This window comes from Schistocerca cancellata, chromosome 2 (genome assembly GCF_023864275.1).
Source record: "Schistocerca cancellata isolate TAMUIC-IGC-003103 chromosome 2, iqSchCanc2.1, whole genome shotgun sequence".
NCBI classification, from domain to species: domain Eukaryota; kingdom Metazoa; phylum Arthropoda; class Insecta; order Orthoptera; family Acrididae; genus Schistocerca; species Schistocerca cancellata.
This window is the reverse complement of record NC_064627.1, coordinates 1,003,658,453-1,003,676,945: the sequence shown is the minus strand read 5'-3', so window position 1 is coordinate 1,003,676,945 and position 18,493 is coordinate 1,003,658,453. Positions and strand designations below refer to the sequence as shown.

The 18,493-nt window shown below is 43.4% G+C and overlaps 16 non-coding genes across 16 annotated transcripts; 5 read left to right on the top strand and 11 right to left on the bottom strand.

Annotated features, from left to right (window-relative positions):
• Positions 1-10,688: 10,688 nt before the first annotated feature.
• Positions 10,689-10,764, bottom strand: Trnas-cga (transfer RNA serine (anticodon CGA)). Its single transcript has one exon. It is a non-coding gene; the product is annotated as a tRNA-Ser (tRNA).
• A 224-nt stretch (positions 10,765-10,988) lies between these two features.
• On the bottom strand, positions 10,989-11,064 carry Trnas-cga (transfer RNA serine (anticodon CGA)). Its single transcript has one exon. It is a non-coding gene; the product is annotated as a tRNA-Ser (tRNA).
• A 224-nt stretch (positions 11,065-11,288) lies between these two features.
• Trnas-cga (transfer RNA serine (anticodon CGA)) lies at positions 11,289-11,364 on the bottom strand. The gene has a single exon. It is a non-coding gene; the product is annotated as a tRNA-Ser (tRNA).
• A 524-nt stretch (positions 11,365-11,888) lies between these two features.
• Trnas-cga (transfer RNA serine (anticodon CGA)) lies at positions 11,889-11,964 on the bottom strand. The gene has a single exon. It is a non-coding gene; the product is annotated as a tRNA-Ser (tRNA).
• Positions 11,965-12,188: 224 nt separating this feature from the next.
• Positions 12,189-12,264, bottom strand: Trnas-cga (transfer RNA serine (anticodon CGA)). The gene has a single exon. It is a non-coding gene; the product is annotated as a tRNA-Ser (tRNA).
• A 224-nt stretch (positions 12,265-12,488) lies between these two features.
• On the bottom strand, positions 12,489-12,564 carry Trnas-cga (transfer RNA serine (anticodon CGA)). Its single transcript has one exon. It is a non-coding gene; the product is annotated as a tRNA-Ser (tRNA).
• A 224-nt stretch (positions 12,565-12,788) lies between these two features.
• On the bottom strand, positions 12,789-12,864 carry Trnas-cga (transfer RNA serine (anticodon CGA)). Its single transcript has one exon. It is a non-coding gene; the product is annotated as a tRNA-Ser (tRNA).
• Positions 12,865-13,088: 224 nt separating this feature from the next.
• Trnas-cga (transfer RNA serine (anticodon CGA)) lies at positions 13,089-13,164 on the bottom strand. Its single transcript has one exon. It is a non-coding gene; the product is annotated as a tRNA-Ser (tRNA).
• Positions 13,165-13,388: 224 nt separating this feature from the next.
• Trnas-cga (transfer RNA serine (anticodon CGA)) lies at positions 13,389-13,464 on the bottom strand. The gene has a single exon. It is a non-coding gene; the product is annotated as a tRNA-Ser (tRNA).
• Positions 13,465-13,688: 224 nt separating this feature from the next.
• Positions 13,689-13,764, bottom strand: Trnas-cga (transfer RNA serine (anticodon CGA)). Its single transcript has one exon. It is a non-coding gene; the product is annotated as a tRNA-Ser (tRNA).
• A 224-nt stretch (positions 13,765-13,988) lies between these two features.
• Positions 13,989-14,064, bottom strand: Trnas-cga (transfer RNA serine (anticodon CGA)). Its single transcript has one exon. It is a non-coding gene; the product is annotated as a tRNA-Ser (tRNA).
• A 117-nt stretch (positions 14,065-14,181) lies between these two features.
• On the top strand, positions 14,182-14,257 carry Trnas-cga (transfer RNA serine (anticodon CGA)). The gene has a single exon. It is a non-coding gene; the product is annotated as a tRNA-Ser (tRNA).
• Positions 14,258-14,481: 224 nt separating this feature from the next.
• Trnas-cga (transfer RNA serine (anticodon CGA)) lies at positions 14,482-14,557 on the top strand. The gene has a single exon. It is a non-coding gene; the product is annotated as a tRNA-Ser (tRNA).
• A 224-nt stretch (positions 14,558-14,781) lies between these two features.
• On the top strand, positions 14,782-14,857 carry Trnas-cga (transfer RNA serine (anticodon CGA)). The gene has a single exon. It is a non-coding gene; the product is annotated as a tRNA-Ser (tRNA).
• Positions 14,858-15,081: 224 nt separating this feature from the next.
• Trnas-cga (transfer RNA serine (anticodon CGA)) lies at positions 15,082-15,157 on the top strand. Its single transcript has one exon. It is a non-coding gene; the product is annotated as a tRNA-Ser (tRNA).
• A 224-nt stretch (positions 15,158-15,381) lies between these two features.
• Positions 15,382-15,457, top strand: Trnas-cga (transfer RNA serine (anticodon CGA)). Its single transcript has one exon. It is a non-coding gene; the product is annotated as a tRNA-Ser (tRNA).
• Positions 15,458-18,493: the final 3,036 nt, after the last annotated feature.

The following is an 18,493-nucleotide window of genomic DNA, read 5'->3' as shown; positions in this document are numbered from 1 at the left end:
TTCTTCTAACATGTCATAAGTATTTAACAGTGTAAGTATCTGTAAGTAATTAACATGCAGCAAATATACATGCTTGGAAATAGCCACAGCACACAATCCATGATGGCAATGCAGATAGTTCAACACACAATAAACAAACTACAATGCACTATAAACAAACTATGCTGAACAGTACAGAGAGTTCCCTCTGTACTGTTCAACATTATTTGTTTATTGTATGTTAAACTATTTGTATTGTCATTCTGGATGGTCTGCTGTTGCTATTTACAAGCATGTGTATTTGAAGGTGTTTTAATTACTTATGGATAGGGATGGTATTGTACTGTATTGTATTTGTCTTCATCTAGTAACACAAATTTTACAGATCATCTGATCATACTGTACAGGAGACACATCTATTTTTGGCTTATGATATATGTAGTTACATAATTTTTTAATACCAGTTTTACTGGCACAGTTTTATGTTGAACATATTATTAAACTGTTTTTCTCATAATGCACAGTACTTTGTGTCTAAATGTTCAGACATTTTTTATACATAGAATATTATACACAACACTACGACCTTAAATACTCACACTATTGAAATGATCATCTCATCACTCATAAATACCTCAACTGAATAGTAACATTTTTGAACCAGTGGCCACAATGTCTGAAACTAGTCACCACCAATAAAGAACTTCTTAATGTGACTTCTGGCAAAAATTCCAACCATTTATTTCAATAAAAAGTTGCCGACATATTTAGGATTAGGAAACGGGGAGACTTTGGAAAAGTTGCCCAGAACCCTCTTCAATTCCTTAAACTCACCTGTCCTTTTCCTTCACCCCTCTACCTGCCCCATCCACCCTTCTACCAGAAGAAAGAGTTACTGGCTCCAAAAGCTTGCAAATTTCTATACCTTTATACATGTGTTCGACTATCACCACTTGGTGGGTAGTTTTTATCTATCTAGTTACATTATATTTCGAAAAATTGATTATTTCCAAATTTATATTCAGCGTTCAAGCCGTTATAGTTGCTTGATTCTTGAAGTCTGCATTGTGCTTTTGTTGTCTTACTTTTCCTGAACCAAATGACTTGTTCCAGTATTCACTTAAGTAATTAATTAATACTTTTTAGACCAACTCTAAGCACAGCTTGGGCCATAACTTCATGTTGAAAAGACTGCATCTGGGTATAGGTCAGGCCACAATTTTCTCAATGTGCAAGACATCTACTACTCAAAAATTGGACTCATTGCGTGTGAGAACAATTTGTCAATATCTCACCGCCTTTCAATTGACTGGTGCTGCCTTCTGCTGTCATTTTCTAGAATTATTTTGAAAGAAACTTAGCAAATGTAACAGCTGCTACTGTGAATGGCTGAGTCAATATGATCGCACTGACATACTTTCATGGGTGTACTCATTACATTTTGCATTTTCCTCTAATTCTACTGCAAACTTATCATGTTCGGTATGTGAGCAAGAAATTTTTGGAAGCTAAAGAAGAAGAAATTCCACAATAACTCACCTCACACTTTTTTTTGGAAGGGTAATTATACTTTCTGTCATCATAATTTTAAAATATGTAATTTATCACAGAACAAAAGCATATAAGAAAAATAAAATTTGAAGCTTATCTTGAAGATACACCACATACATGCCAGTATCCTTTAAATAACAGCATAAATGGTTGGTTTCCTTGGCCCAGTATTCTTCTAAGCATCCAATCTCCAAAGTGTTACGACTTTGTATAAATTAACATAATTTCAAATACAATAACTTTACTTGTAAATCTGTAATTCACAGTGTAGGCATACAAAATAGTTAAGTAACTAACCACACATTAAGTAAACTAAGTTACTGTTGAAACATTTAGCTCATCTGCAATAGCAAATTCTTACCTTACAGTTTTATGAATGAATATTTATCTTCTGAAATTATATAATAAATTTTGGCCTTTCTATAAATACTCTCCTTCTCCCCAAAAATCTGCAGTCCAGGGTTGGGAATCTTCAGAGCAACATCATGTAGTATCTCATGTTGTAATTTGTTAATGCCTTTGTGTGAGTATGCATAAATAACCACCCAGATACCATCTTGGAAATCTTAACAGCAACATCATGTTGTGATTTGTTAATGCCTTTGTGTCAGTTTGCATAAATAACCACCCAGATAACATCTTAATCAAGGTTTGCAGCTCACATTATGGACAATCCATCAAAATTCACAGTTAGCAATCACCAAGCTAAATTTTTTGTGAGAGTTCATGACCACTCTTATCTCATTATGCAATGAAATGTATGAAAGTCAGTCAGCCCTCTGAAGTGTTTTAATTAACACCTATATGTCATTTGGTATCTTTGTGAATTTCTTTGGCTGATATGAATAAGAACTGTGTTTACTAGTGTGCACCGTGCAGAAGTGTTATTTGACCTGCGCCACACTAAATGCTTATAGTGATTACAGTAGAGAACTGTACTTACGTGACTATATTTTTATGAACTATGATTAGTGGAAGGATATGGTCTGTGATATGTGTTGCCAATGAACTGTCACTGATTGTATGGGCTAGCCTGGCTTTTGTACACATAGATAGGAGAGTTAAGAAGTTGGTCCTCATCCAGAAAAACAATTTAAATTTAATAAATAAAATCAGTGGTGTTGCATCCCTTATTCTTGAGCACTGTTCATTACCCACAAAGTTTTCAGTTCTGAGGTGATAAACTTGTGGTGCAACCCTGCAGAAGAGGCTACAACCAGATTAGTGCTATTACAATTTAACCAATGATATAAAACCTCTGGCAGACAAAAGATTTGGAAACAAACTGAAAAAGTTTCTAATTGACAACACTTTGCAGAAGAATTTCTTCATCGCTGAAGTTAATTGTACAAGTGACCCATGAGAAACTAACTGACACAACACCATTACTAAATGCCAGGTAGTTGTGGATCACCATTTTGTGTACGAAGTTTTCCAAGCAATTAATCTACATGGAGTCATGTCACTTGTTGGCCTACAGAAGCCTCTATGAAAGTTCTAACTTTGAAAGGCTGCACTGATTTTTAAAGTATTAGCAATCCTATCTGGAATCTTCCAAGCACCAAACAATGATAATTTTTCAAAGCAGCCTCCATCTTTTTGTGACCAAAAACATAGTCTCACAATCAGTTTGTGTTCTGTTACTGTTAAAGGCAGATTTCTCTGGACAGTGCTGCTAAGTACATGAATTGTTCTACCTTATCCTCAACATTAATTGAATATAGGTGCCAGTCAAACATTATATTGTTTGTACTGACAAGTTTCCTTGTGATTTCCTCCAACAGTTTGTTTATTACAAGTTGCAATACAAGCCCATTCATATGTACCTCAGATGTAGTATTCATTCTGTGACTGTTGCCATCGATACCTGCAATACTACCAATTTAATGTGCAATTTAAAACTATTCCTTAGCAGAACTAATCATTTGTCAACTTGTACCCAGTTCAGTAGATCGTGATCATGCAAACCTTCAAGTAAGCGATGTTCATATTACCATGTACCACCATAAAATTATGTATTCTCTTGTTTATTAAATCTGTCCTAAGATGAGTACTGACTTGATGCTCTCCACTTTTAACAGCCCTGTGCTACATCCTAAATCTCCAGGTAATTTCACCTGTTTTTATGATCTACATCTATACCTTCCAAGCTGCCTTATGTTGTAGGGCAGATAGTACTTTGTGTAGCATTGTCGCTTCTCACCTTTCCTGTTCCTATCATAAATGGTGGACAGGAAGAACAATTGTTGGTAGATCTCTGTGTGAATCCAGATTTCTCTAGTTTTATCTTCATGCTCTTTTCGCAGCATGTATATAGGAGGATGTAACATAATTGTTGACTCTCCTAGGAATACACATTCTGGGAATTTTAACAGCAAACCACACTGTGATGCACAATGTCCATCTTATAGTGTCTGCCACCAGAGTTGGATGAGCACCTCTGTGACACTTTTGTGTTTACTAAACAAACCTGTGACAAAACATCAAGCTATTCTTTAACAATATACAATATAATGAAAAGGATAGTTGCTACTCTCCATATAGACGAGATGCTGAGTCACTGAAAAAAAAGGGACTGTCAGAGAGTTAGCTTTCAGCCAACAAGGTGTCTGTTGTCAAAAATAGATGACATACACGCACACACACTCAAGCAAACACAACTCACACACACACAATCACAGTCTCTGGCAGCTGGAGTCAGAATGCAAGCTGCAGTGCATTATGGGAGAGGCAGTGGGGTGGGGTAAAGAGGAAGCTGGGGTGGGGAGGGAGAGAGATAGCAGGATAGGGATGGGAGATGGTAAAGTGCTGCTGGGAGCATGCAAGGGCAAGCTGGAGAATGGTGCAGCTATGTGCAGTTGGGAGGTTAGGCAGAGGCAGGGGAGAGAATGTGGGGTTAGCAGGAAAGGAGTTAAAAGGCTGATTGTGTTGGTGGAATAGAAGGCTGTGTAGTGCTGGAATGGGTAAGGACAACGACTAACAAAAATTGTTGCCAGGAGGGTTACGAGAACATAGGATATATTGCAGGGAGAGTTCCCACCTGCACAGTTCATAAAAGGTGGTGTTGGTTGTGAGTATACAGATGGCACAGGTTGTGAATCAGTCACTGAAATGAAGGACGCTGTGTTGGGTGGTGAGCTCAGCAACACGGTGTTCCAGTTGTTTCTTGGCCACAGTTTGTTGGTGGCAATTCATGTGGAGAGACAGCTAAATTATTGCCATGCCCACATAGAATGTAGCACAGTGATGGCAGCATAGCTTGTAGATCACATGCCTGGTTTCACAGGTAGCCCTGCCTTTTATGGGATAGGTGATGTTTGTGACAAGACTGGAGTAGGTGGTGGTGGGAGGATATATGGAACAGGCCTTCCATCTAGGTCTATTACAGGGATATGTGCCATGAGGCAAGGGGTTGGGAGCAGGAGTTGTATGGTGATGTGTAGATTCAGTGGGTGGTGGAATATCACTGTAGGAGGAGTGGGAAGGATAGGGGGTAGGACATTTCTCATTTCAGGGCATGATGAGAAGTAGTCAAAACCCTGGTGGGGAATGTAATTCAATTCCTCCAGTCCTGGGTGGTAATGAGCCATGAGGGGAATGCTCCTCTGTGGTAGGACAGTGGGGCTTTGGGAGGTGTTGGGTAACTGGAAAAATAAAGCATGGGAGAACTGTTTTTGTATAAGGTTGGGAGGGTAATTACAATCTGTAAAGGCCTCAGTGAGACCCTCAGTGTAGTTTGAGAGGGACCACTCATCACTGCAGATTCCATTTGTGGTTAGGCTGTATGGAAGGAACTTATTGGTATGGAATGGGTGACAGCTGTCAAAGTGGAGGTATTGCTGGTGGTTAGTAAGATTGATATGGACTGAGATACTGATCTAGCCATCTTTGAGGTGGAGGTCAACATCAGGGAAGGTGGCTTGATGGGTTGGGTAGGACCAGGTGAAACAAATGGGGGAAAAGCTGCTGAGATACTGAAGAACTGGAGGTAAGTTGTTCTCATCCTTGACCCAGATCACGAAGATGTCATCAACGAATCAAAATCAGGTGAGGTGTTTGGGATTTTGGGTGTTTACGAAGGATTCCTCTAGATACCCTGTGAATAGGTTTGTAGAGGATGGTGCCATGTGGGTGCCCATAGGCATACCCCAGATTTGTTTGTAAGTAATGCCTTCAAAGGAGAAGTAATTGTGGATGAGGATATAGTTGGTCAAGGCAACTAGGAAGGAGATGGCTGGTTAGGAGCCCACTTGGCATAGGGAAATGTAGTGTTCAATAGCAGTAAGGCCATGGGCATTAGGGATGTTAGTGTAAAGGGAGGTGGAATCAATAGTGATGAGCAGGGCACCGTGTGGTAAAGGAATAGGAACTGGAGAGAGTGGGTGGAGGAAACGGCTGGCATCTTTTATATAGGAGGGTAGGTTGCAGGTAATACACTGCAGGTGTTGGTCTATGAGAGCAGAGATTCTCTCAGTGGAGGCACAGTAAACCACCACAATGGGGTATCCTGGGTGGTTGGGTTTATGGACTTTACAAAGCATGTGGAAGGTAGGAGTGTGGGGAGTATGCAGCTGAGCAGAGATATGGACTCCAGGGAGAGGTTTTGGGATGGACCTAAGGATTTGAGGAGAGACTGGAGATCCTGCTGGATTTCTGGAATGGGGTCACTGTGGCAGGGTTTGTAGGTGAATGAACCTGACAATTGGCAGAGTCTTTCTGCAAGGTAATCCTTGTGGTTCAAAACAACAATGGCGGAGCTTTTGTCAGTAGGTAGGATTTTTAATGTCAGGGTCAGCTTTTAGATTAGTTTGCATGTTGAGGAATCTGGGGAATGATGATAAGGCAAAGTTATAGTTTAAGAAATTCTGGAAAGTTAACGGAGGGGGCTTTGGGGGGCAGTGGGAGTCTATCAAGGTTGGATGGAGGAGTGAGCTGAGTCAGGCAGGGTTCAATATTGGTCTTTGGTTGAGTCCCATTGGTAGGGTTGGTAGTGAAAAGGTGTTTCCACTGTAGGGACCGGGAGGAGAGAAGGTCTTCAACAAATCCTACATGATTGGATTTTGGGGTGGGGCAAAAGGTGAGGCCGCAGAACAGTTATTTCATTGCATATTGACAATGACAAAAGGTAATTTATAAAACCCACTAAATGCTTAAGTTCGTTTAATTTTGGCATAAAGATAATTCTAAGTGGGGATAGAAAAATAAATCATTTCACATAATTTCATCACTGCATGTTTTCGACATACATATTGTAGGCATCTATCTGATCAACTGTGGATATATTAACTAGTCTCACAAAATAATTCTTTTCTGGTGAAAATTGTTGTCAACAATCCAGCAATACTGTGATATCCACAGCACAATACTAGAAAAAAAATAGTGTCTGTTCTACTATGTACTGATAGCTCTGGCACAGACAGGGATGAAGCACACAGATATGAAACTCTGCAACATTCACCCACACAAATAAAATATCTGACAGACAGCAGTTGTTTTCAAATGCAATTATTATTTTTGTATGATAAATGAAACCATGAGCAGGAAAACAAAAATAAAAGAGCGTGTATATGACCAGCATATAGCCAAATCAATGTTCACTTTTTAGGAAGTGACTGCAGCTACTGTTTAATTGACACAATCCATGTCATACTGTTTATAATGGTTTTGATGTAAGTAACATGTAACCAACTAAACTGATGAATGACATCTCCTGTAAGTAATTCTTCTGTGGGCTGGACCAGTTTGTTAAGCACACATGACTTATTTTTAAAAGTAAGTTTGTTATCTTCTACAACTTACAGCTCATTGGGTAAATGGCCAAAAACTTTTGTAGCTGCATACATCACTCCTTCCTGTGTCAAATACAGGCGCAGTAGTTGATAGTACATCTCATTTTGTCAGCTAGTATTACACACAGTGGGGTTCTGTTTGTGAACATAGTGATTCAACAAAATAAAAAAAAATGGAGAGAATTGATTCCAATCATGGTATGACCAAAAAGGCCCACAATTCATGCATTCCATATCAGAGACTTCAAAGAGCTACATAGGGTCAAGTCCACTATCAATGATTTTGTTGTAATACAGAAATGTCACAGAATCTCCAAACTGAATAATTACTCTTAGAGGCCTAATAAATTGAGTGTTAGAGAATCCTGAGCTCCAAACTATGAATTAACTGTCCTAGCCTTTGTCAGTTACTGCAAAAGACTTGAGTTGTGACTCAGGCACAAAAGTCACTGATGAAATGGTCTGCACAAAAACATATTGTCATATAATGTTGATCGTCGGTAAAGCAGATGCCAGACTGAGATTCATTGGAAGAATCCTAAGGAAATGCAATCCAAAAACAAAGGAAGTAGGTTACAGTACGCTTGTTCGCCCACTGCTTGAATACTGCTCAGCAGTGTGGGATCCGTACCAGATAGGGTTGATACAAGACATAGAGAAGATCCAACGGAGAGCAGCGCGCTTCGTTACAGGATCATTTAGTAATCGCGAAAGCGTTACGGAGATGATAGATAAACTCCAGTGGAAGACTCTGCAGGAGAGACGCTCAGTAGCTCGGTACGGGCTTTTGTCAAAGTTTCGAGAACATACCTTCACCGAAGAGTCAAGCAGTATATTGCTCCCTCCTATGTATATCTCGCGAAGAGACCATGAGGATAAAATCAGAGAGATTAGAGCCCACACAAAGGCATACCGACAATCCTTCTTTCCATGAACAATACGAGACTGGAATAGAAGGGAGAACCGATAGAGGTACTGAAGGTACCCTCCGCCACACACCGTCAGGTGGCTTGCGGAGTATGGATGTAGATGTAGATGTAGAAGTGATGCAAATAAAAACTAACTGGCCTCTAGAGCAGAGATACGTTTCATAGATGAGATACAGCATGACCCTTCTTGTATAGTTAAACATAAATCACACTAGCTAGCAAGACTGGGAGATGAGCCATACCCAGATCAAATTCATGTTGGATTAACACCCATAGGTCTGATGCACTAGCAATCATGAGTGTGGCCACATTGTAATTCCCCGCATTTGTTTCGACAAATAGAAAAAGAACTGTTTTAGTCCATTTTTAGTCCATAGTCACAAATTCTTACTTTTGCCTACTGGCTACCAGTTTTAGTACATAGTACCATCCTTAGGCCACCCCCTGGCATGCAGTCATCACGACCACTTCCATAGCAGGTGTGTCAAAAACTTTTAATCCACCTATGTGTAAAGTGAACATGACAACTGCATACCAGGGGATGGCCTGAGGTTTGTACATGGACTGAAACCAGTAGCCAGTATGCAAAAACAAAAAAATGTGACTATAGACTAAAACAAACACTTCTTCTGATTCTGTTAGTCACTATTTCAGTCAGCATCATGCCAGGAATTTCTTTAGGCAAATGTTGAGCTGGTTCCCAGTCTACACCTTAGAGGACACTATATACATCTAAAAATGCACAGAACATAATTTACACAATTAGCACACAGATGGTGCATGTGATATTCCTCCTTTAGGTTAGCTGACAGCCATGGAAGCAAGATGGACATCCAGTCACAAAGTTAAGAATAAAACATTACCAAATACTGAATGTGCTGGTAAATGCTTGGCTGTTTCTCTGGACATGGTCTGTCTTGACCAGTGGCAAAAATAATCCTAGACAATAGCATACTCCAGATCTTCTTTGTATCATAACGTGAATAAGATTACAGAACAGTTAGAAAAGTTAGTTGGAATTGCTGCAGCTGTCTATACAAAGCACCTTACCTGAACACCATAATATACCTTTGCCACAAACTACAGCAACAATCAAACAATGTAACAAAGAAAAGCTGCTACTCACCATATAGTGGAGATGCTGAGTCGCAGATAGGCACAGCAAAAAGACTGTCACAAATAAAGCTTTTGGCCAGTAAGGCCTTCGTCAAAAATACATGACAGAAACAGACACACACTCATGCAAACACAGCTCACACAAACGACTGCAGCCTCAGGCAACTGAAACCACACACCAGTTGTTGCGGGTTGCCTACACTCGGCTGGGTACTAGTTTTAACTGTACCCAGCCACAGAGAATCAAGTTGAGCTACATGTATGACGTCATCGTGCAACCTTGTAGGGTATAAATAGCTTGTGCGCGTCTTGTGACGTCATTGAGCAGCCGCACGTACAGCCGTACGAGCAGCCGCACGATGCCGAGGATACGTTTTGTTAGGAGGAGAAGAGTCAGGCCATCTGTTTTTAAGGTTTGTAAAAGTGTTAGTCTATCGCCGAAGAGTACGGACGAGGCTTCTTTATTTCAAGGAGCGCACAAATGGATGGGTTTTGTTGCCAGATTTTCTTTGAATATGACTGTACAGGGAACTGGTAACGGTTGGATTACTATTGCGTTTGTACGTACTAGTGATGCGAAGAGGAGTTCATTGGATTCATTTCCAACCAGTGTGGTTTCAGTTGCCTGAGACTGCAGTCATGTGTGTGAGTTCCATTTGCATGTGTGTGTGTGTGTGTGTGTGTGTGTGTGTGTGTGTGATCTATTTTTGGTGGAGGCCTTACTGACTGATAGCTTTAGATGTGACAGTCTTTTTGTTGTACCTGTCTGTGACTCAGCATCTCTGCCCATACGGTGACAAGTAACTTTTCTAATAATATTGAAACTACAGCAACATTTATGTGCCAAATTAATTTACACAAATAGTTTCAGAAAGATTTGAAACAACTTCTATCTTTAGAGTATGAAAACATTGTGAATAGCTTTCCCTTAGGACTGAGCATTGTAATAACAATACATCAAACTCTTACTTCCTAATAGTCTCTTTAGAATAAAAAGCAATGGTGCCCAGACATATTTGTCACACAGTGTAGATGTGGAAGGCACTGTCTATGGCATGGAAAGATGTGTGGTCAGCATGCTGCGGTCCCAGCTGTTGTCAGGTTTCTTGACCTTTGAACTACTACTAATCGGTCAAGTAGCTCCTCAGTTGGCTTCATAAGGCTGAGTGCACCTTGTATCTGTCCTCTAACTGAAGAAAAACCCTGACAGTACCAGGAAGCAAACCCCAGTTCCCCACATGGCAGTCAGCTGTGCTGACCACTCAACTATGGAGAAAAACCACAAACTTCATAAGAGATGAAACTTCCTGGCAGATTAAAACTGTGTGCCGACCGAGACTCGAACTCGGGACCTTTGCCTTTCGCGGGCAAGTGCTCTACCAACTGAGCTACCGAAGCACGACTCACGGCCGGCACTCACAGCTTTACTTCTGCCAGTACCTCGTCTCCTACCTTCCAAACTTTACAGAAGCTCTCCTGCGAACCTTGCAGAACTAGCACTCCTGAAAGAAAGGATATTGCGGAGACATGGCTTAGCCACAGCCTGGGGGATGTTTCCAGAATGAGATTTTCACTCTGCAGCGGAGTGTGCGCTGATATGAAACTTCCTGGCAGATTAAAACTGTGTGCCGACCGAGACTCGAACTCGGGACCTTTGCCTTTCGCGGGCAAGTGCTCTACCAACTGAGCTACCGAAGCACGACTCACGACCGGCACTCACAGCTTTACTTCTGCCAGTACCTCGTCTCCTACCTTCCAAACTTTACAGAAGCTCTCCTGCGAACCTTGCAGAACTAGCACTCCTGAAAGAAAGGATATTGCGGAGACATGGCTTAGCCACAGCCTGGGGGATGTTTCCAGAATGAGATTTTCACTCTGCAGCGGAGTGTGCGCTGATATGAAACTTCCTGGCAGATTAAAACTGTGTGCCGACCGAGACTCGAACTCGGGACCTTTGCCTTTCGCGGGCAAGTGCTCTACCAACTGAGCTACCGAAGCACGACTCACGACCGGCACTCACAGCTTTACTTCTGCCAGTACCTCGTCTCCTACCTTCCAAACTTTACAGAAGCTCTCCTGCGAACCTTGCAGAACTAGCACTCCTGAAAGAAAGGATATTGCGGAGACATGGCTTAGCCACAGCCTGGGGGATGTTTCCAGAATGAGATTTTCACTCTGCAGCGGAGTGTGCGCTGATATGAAACTTCCTGGCAGATTAAAACTGTGTGCCGACTGAGACTCGAACTCGGGACCTTTGCCTTTCGCGGGCAAGTGCTCTACCAACTGAGCTACCGAAGCACGACTCACGACCGGCACTCACAGCTTTACTTCTGCCAGTACCTCGTCTCCTACCTTCCAAACTTTACAGAAGCTCTCCTGCGAACCTTGCAGAACTAGCACTCCTGAAAGAAAGGATATTGCGGAGACATGGCTTAGCCACAGCCTGGGGGATGTTTCCAGAATGAGATTTTCACTCTGCAGCGGAGTGTGCGCTGATATGAAACTTCCTGGCAGATTAAAACTGTGTGCCGACCGAGACTCGAACTCGGGACCTTTGCCTTTCGCGGGCAAGTGCTCTACCAACTGAGCTACCGAAGCACGACTCACGACCGGCACTCACAGCTTTACTTCTGCCAGTACCTCGTCTCCTACCTTCCAAACTTTACAGAAGCTCTCCTGCGAACCTTGCAGAACTAGCACTCCTGAAAGAAAGGATATTGCGGAGACATGGCTTAGCCACAGCCTGGGGGATGTTTCCAGAATGAGATTTTCACTCTGCAGCGGAGTGTGCGCTGATATGAAACTTCCTGGCAGATTAAAACTGTGTGCCGACCGAGACTCGAACTCGGGACCTTTGCCTTTCGCGGGCAAGTGCTCTACCAACTGAGCTACCGAAGCACGACTCACGACCGGCACTCACAGCTTTACTTCTGCCAGTACCTCGTCTCCTACCTTCCAAACTTTACAGAAGCTCTCCTGCGAACCTTGCAGAACTAGCACTCCTGAAAGAAAGGATATTGCGGAGACATGGCTTAGCCACAGCCTGGGGGATGTTTCCAGAATGAGATTTTCACTCTGCAGCGGAGTGTGCGCTGATATGAAACTTCCTGGCAGATTAAAACTGTGTGCCGACCGAGACTCGAACTCGGGACCTTTGCCTTTCGCGGGCAAGTGCTCTACCAACTGAGCTACCGAAGCACGACTCACGACCGGCACTCACAGCTTTACTTCTGCCAGTACCTCGTCTCCTACCTTCCAAACTTTACAGAAGCTCTCCTGCGAACCTTGCAGAACTAGCACTCCTGAAAGAAAGGATATTGCGGAGACATGGCTTAGCCACAGCCTGGGGGATGTTTCCAGAATGAGATTTTCACTCTGCAGCGGAGTGTGCGCTGATATGAAACTTCCTGGCAGATTAAAACTGTGTGCCGACCGAGACTCGAACTCGGGACCTTTGCCTTTCGCGGGCAAGTGCTCTACCAACTGAGCTACCGAAGCACGACTCACGACCGGCACTCACAGCTTTACTTCTGCCAGTACCTCGTCTCCTACCTTCCAAACTTTACAGAAGCTCTCCTGCGAACCTTGCAGAATTAGCACTCCTGAAAGAAAGGATATTGCGGAGACATGGCTTAGCCACAGCCTGGGGGATGTTTCCAGAATGAGATTTTCACTCTGCAGCGGAGTGTGCGCTGATATGAAACTTCCTGGCAGATTAAAACTGTGTGCCGACCGAGACTCGAACTCGGGACCTTTGCCTTTCGCGGGCAAGTGCTCTACCAACTGAGCTACCGAAGCACGACTCACGACCGGCACTCACAGCTTTACTTCTGCCAGTACCTCGTCTCCTACCTTCCAAACTTTACAGAAGCTCTCCTGCGAACCTTGCAGAACTAGCACTCCTGAAAGAAAGGATATTGCGGAGACATGGCTTAGCCACAGCCTGGGGGATGTTTCCAGAATGAGATTTTCACTCTGCAGCGGAGTGTGCGCTGATATGAAACTTCCTGGCAGATTAAAACTGTGTGCCGACCGAGACTCGAACTCGGGACCTTTGCCTTTCGCGGGCAAGTGCTCTACCAACTGAGCTACCGAAGCACGACTCACGACCGGCACTCACAGCTTTACTTCTGCCAGTACCTCGTCTCCTACCTTCCAAACTTTACAGAAGCTCTCCTGCGAACCTTGCAGAACTAGCACTCCTGAAAGAAAGGATATTGCGGAGACATGGCTTAGCCACAGCCTGGGGGATGTTTCCAGAATGAGATTTTCACTCTGCAGCGGAGTGTGCGCTGATATGAAACTTCCTGGCAGATTAAAACTGTGTGCCGACCGAGACTCGAACTCGGGACCTTTGCCTTTCGCGGGCAAGTGCTCTACCAACTGAGCTACCAAAGCACGACTCACGACCGGCACTCACAGCTTTACTTCTGCCAGTACCTCGTCTCCTACCTTCCAAACTTTACAGAAGCTCTCCTGCGAACCTTGCAGAACTAGCACTCCTGAAAGAAAGGATATTGCGGAGACATGGCTTAGCCACAGCCTGGGGGATGTTTCCAGAATGAGATTTTCACTCTGCAGCGGAGTGTGCGCTGATATGAAACTTCCTGGCAGATTAAAACTGTGTGCCGACCGAGACTCGAACTCGGGACCTTTGCCTTTCGCGGGCAAGTGCTCTACCAACTGAGCTACCGAAGCACGACTCACGACCGCAGTTCTGCTAGTTCTGCAAGGTTCGCAGGAGAGCTTCTGTAAAGTTTGGAAGGTAGGAGACGAGGTACTGGCAGAAGTAAAGCTGTGAGTGCCGGTCGTGAGTCGTGCTTCGGTAGCTCAGTTGGTAGAGCACTTGCCCGCGAAAGGCAAAGGTCCCGAGTTCGAGTCTCGGTCGGCACACAGTTTTAATCTGCCAGGAAGTTTCATATCAGCGCACACTCCGCTGCAGAGTGAAAATCTCATTCTGGAAACATCCCCCAGGCTGTGGCTAAGCCATGTCTCCGCAATATCCTTTCTTTCAGGAGTGCTAGTTCTGCAAGGTTCGCAGGAGAGCTTCTGTAAAGTTTGGAAGGTAGGAGACGAGGTACTGGCAGAAGTAAAGCTGTGAGTGCCGGTCATGAGTCGTGCTTCGGTAGCTCAGTTGGTAGAGCACTTGCCCGCGAAAGGCAAAGGTCCCGAGTTCGAGTCTCGGTCGGCACACAGTTTTAATCTGCCAGGAAGTTTCATATCAGCGCACACTCCGCTGCAGAGTGAAAATCTCATTCTGGAAACATCCCCCAGGCTGTGGCTAAGCCATGTCTCTGCAATATCCTTTCTTTCAGGAGTGCTAGTTCTGCAAGGTTCGCAGGAGAGCTTCTGTAAAGTTTGGAAGGTAGGAGACGAGGTACTGGCAGAAGTAAAGCTGTGAGTGCCGGTCGTGAGTCGTGCTTCGGTAGCTCAGTTGGTAGAGCACTTGCCCGCGAAAGGCAAAGGTCCCGAGTTCGAGTCTCGGTCGGCACACAGTTTTAATCTGCCAGGAAGTTTCATATCAGCGCACACTCCGCTGCAGAGTGAAAATCTCATTCTGGAAACATCCCCCAGGCTGTGGCTAAGCCATGTCTCCGCAATATCCTTTCTTTCAGGAGTGCTAGTTCTGCAAGGTTCGCAGGAGAGCTTCTGTAAAGTTTGGAAGGTAGGAGACGAGGTACTGGCAGAAGTAAAGCTGTGAGTGCCGGTCGTGAGTCGTGCTTCGGTAGCTCAGTTGGTAGAGCACTTGCCCGCGAAAGGCAAAGGTCCCGAGTTCGAGTCTCGGTCGGCACACAGTTTTAATCTGCCAGGAAGTTTCATATCAGCGCACACTCCGCTGCAGAGTGAAAATCTCATTCTGGAAACATCCCCCAGGCTGTGGCTAAGCCATGTCTCCGCAATATCCTTTCTTTCAGGAGTGCTAGTTCTGCAAGGTTCGCAGGAGAGCTTCTGTAAAGTTTGGAAGGTAGGAGACGAGGTACTGGCAGAAGTAAAGCTGTGAGTGCCGGTCGTGAGTCGTGCTTCGGTAGCTCAGTTGGTAGAGCACTTGCCCGCGAAAGGCAAAGGTCCCGAGTTCGAGTCTCGGTCGGCACACAGTTTTAATCTGCCAGGAAGTTTCATATCAGCGCACACTCCGCTGCAGAGTGAAAATCTCATTCTGGATTCATAAGAGATAATTATTTTTTGTAGCTGTGTCTGTATACCAGTTGTCTACAAGGCATATGGATGGACACGCTATTCTTAATTCACATTTCTGAGCAATGAATATTTGCTTTCACAACATAAAATACCTCAGTATAATTGCAGTATTAGACATTGATGAAAGAAGATGAACAATGTGATGGCTCACTCTTGGATTTGTTTGTTTTGCTAATGCTGTCAACAGAATGCTTCATTTAGACTCCTACAAAAAGTTATTAAGTCTGTCTAATCAGAAACATAGTATCACTCTTTTCCTCGCTTCATACTCATATAATATCAATAACTGTTCATAGTTTTACTAGTTATCCAGCTATGTTCCACAATAATGATCTTATGTTAGCTATGCATAAAGTGATTGGGGTTTATTGTCCACTTAATGCAGATGTAATGTGCTTTATGGATAAACTTAGTAGGGTAGTTAGCCAGACTGGTCCTAATGACCTTACTCTATTCAATGACTTTAACACAGATAAACATTCAGATAGTAAAGCTCAAGCTAACTGATGTATGAAGCTCATACAGTCTTGCAAATACAGTAAGCACAGACACTAGAGTATCAGACACATTCTCCACTAGAATAGATTATGCTATAATCAGCACAGATGTTGTAGATAAGGTATAGAGTACATAAATTCAGATGAACCAAAAATAAGAAAGGTTGTTCTGCAGAAATGAACTCTGAATAGCCAAATACACACATCAAAAAAAGTTTAGCATCACCTCGGTTCTGAGAGTTCTGGAACCTGTACAGAAAATTGGAGTAGAGATCGACATAAACATCATTTCTGATCTTTTTATTACTCATGAAAATCACCACTGCACGCTGTACCACCATACAGCGAGACCTTCAGAGGTGGTGGTCCAGATTTCTGTACACACCCGTACCTCTAATACCAAGTAGCACGTCCTGTTGCTTTGATACTTGCCTGTATTTGTCATGGCATACTATCCACAACTTCATCAAGGCACTGTTGGTCCAGATTGTCCCACTCCTCAACGGCGATTCGACGTAGATCCCTGAGAGTGGTTGGTGAGTCACATTGTCCATAAACAGCCCTTTTCAATCTATCCCAGGCATGTTCGATAGGGTTCATGTCTGGAGAACATGCTGACCACTCTAGTCAAACGATGTCTTTATCCTGAAGGAAGTCATTCACAAGATGTGCATGATGGGGGTGCGAATTGTCGTCCATGAAGACAAATGCCTCAGCAATATGCTGCCGATATGGTTGCACTATAAGTTGGAGGATGGCATTCATGTATCGTACAGCCATTATGGTGCCTTCCATGACTGCCAGTGGTGTACGTTGGCCCCACATAATGCCACCCCAAAACAGCAGGGAACCTCCACCTTGTTGCACTCGCTGGACAGTGTGTCTAAGGCGTTCAGCCTGACTGGGTTGCCTCCACACACGTATCCAACGATTGTCTGCTTGAAGGCATATGCGACACTCATTGGTGAAGAGAAAATGATGTCAATCCTGAGCGGTCCATTCAGCATGTTGTTGGGCCCGTCTGTGCTGTGCTGCATGGTTGCAAAGATGGACCTTGCCATGGACATCGGGAGTGAAGTTGCACATCATGCAGCCTATTGCACACAGTTTGAGTCATAACAAGATGTCTTGTGGCTGCCAGAAAAGCATTATTCAACATGGTGGCATTGCTGTCAGGATTCCTCTGAGCCATAATCCATAGGTAGCGGTCATCCATTGCAGTAGTAGCCCTTGGGCAGCCTGAGCGACGCATGTCATCGACAGTTCCTGTCTCTCTGTATCTTCTCCATGTTAGAACAACATCGCTTTGGTTCACTCTGAGATGTCAGGACACTTCCCTTGCTGAGAGCCATTCCTGGCACAAAGTAACAATGCGGACGCGATCAAACTGCGGTATTGACCATCTAGGCATGGTTGAACTACAGACAAAATGAGCTGTGTACCTCCTTCCTGGTGGAATGACTGGAACTGATCAGGTGTCGGGCCCCCTACATCTAATAGGCACTGCTCATGCATGGTTGTTTATATCTTCGGGTGATTTAGTGACATCTCTGAACTGCCGAAGGGACTGTGTCTGTGATACAATATCCACAGTCAATGTCTATCTTCAGGAGTTCTGGGAACCGGGGTGATGCAAAACTTTTTTTGATATGTGTATTAATGCCTTTAAATACAATCTAGAAGAGAAGAAATGGGATTCGGTGTACCAGGTGAAAGGGTGAGGTGACAAATGGAATGATCTGTATTCAACCCTGTTGAGACATTATGACTATTGCTGGCCTAATAGAGAAACAGAGATGGCAGCTAAACATTGCAAAAATGGACATAATCCGAGACTGAAACCCTACCAAATCTGATAAAGCTCAGGCAGAGTACACACGATCTAAACCTGCCTTATAAAGCTAATTCTCTACAGGTTTTTATTGAAAAGTGCTATCAGGCACAGAATACTTTTAAAACAACTTGCTAACCTTAGGAAGCAGATTAACAGTAAATCTATAAGTCACTTCTACAGTAAACTATAAGTCACTTCTACAGATACCATATAGGGAATCCATTCATCTTATGGCAACATACCTCTTGAATCCTAAGCCACACACTACACTGACATACAAGATAGATAAAAAAAATTACAAACTTTCAATCCACCAGTCAAAAAATAATACAAGGAGTATGCCAGGGCTCTATCATTGGTCCCTTTCTTTACCTCATATATATTATTGACATTGCTCAACCAATCAATTCCCACATTATAAGCTAAGCAGATGACATCTTATTCTACGGAGAAAAGATAAGGAGTTAGAATCTTTTGCTGCTAGTGGGGTAACAGAATTGACAAAATATTTCTACGGCCAGGGCCTCAAGGTGAATGTCACCAAATCTCAGTTCCTGTCATTTAAAATAGGCAGTTCTGACCGCACAAATATAAATAAAG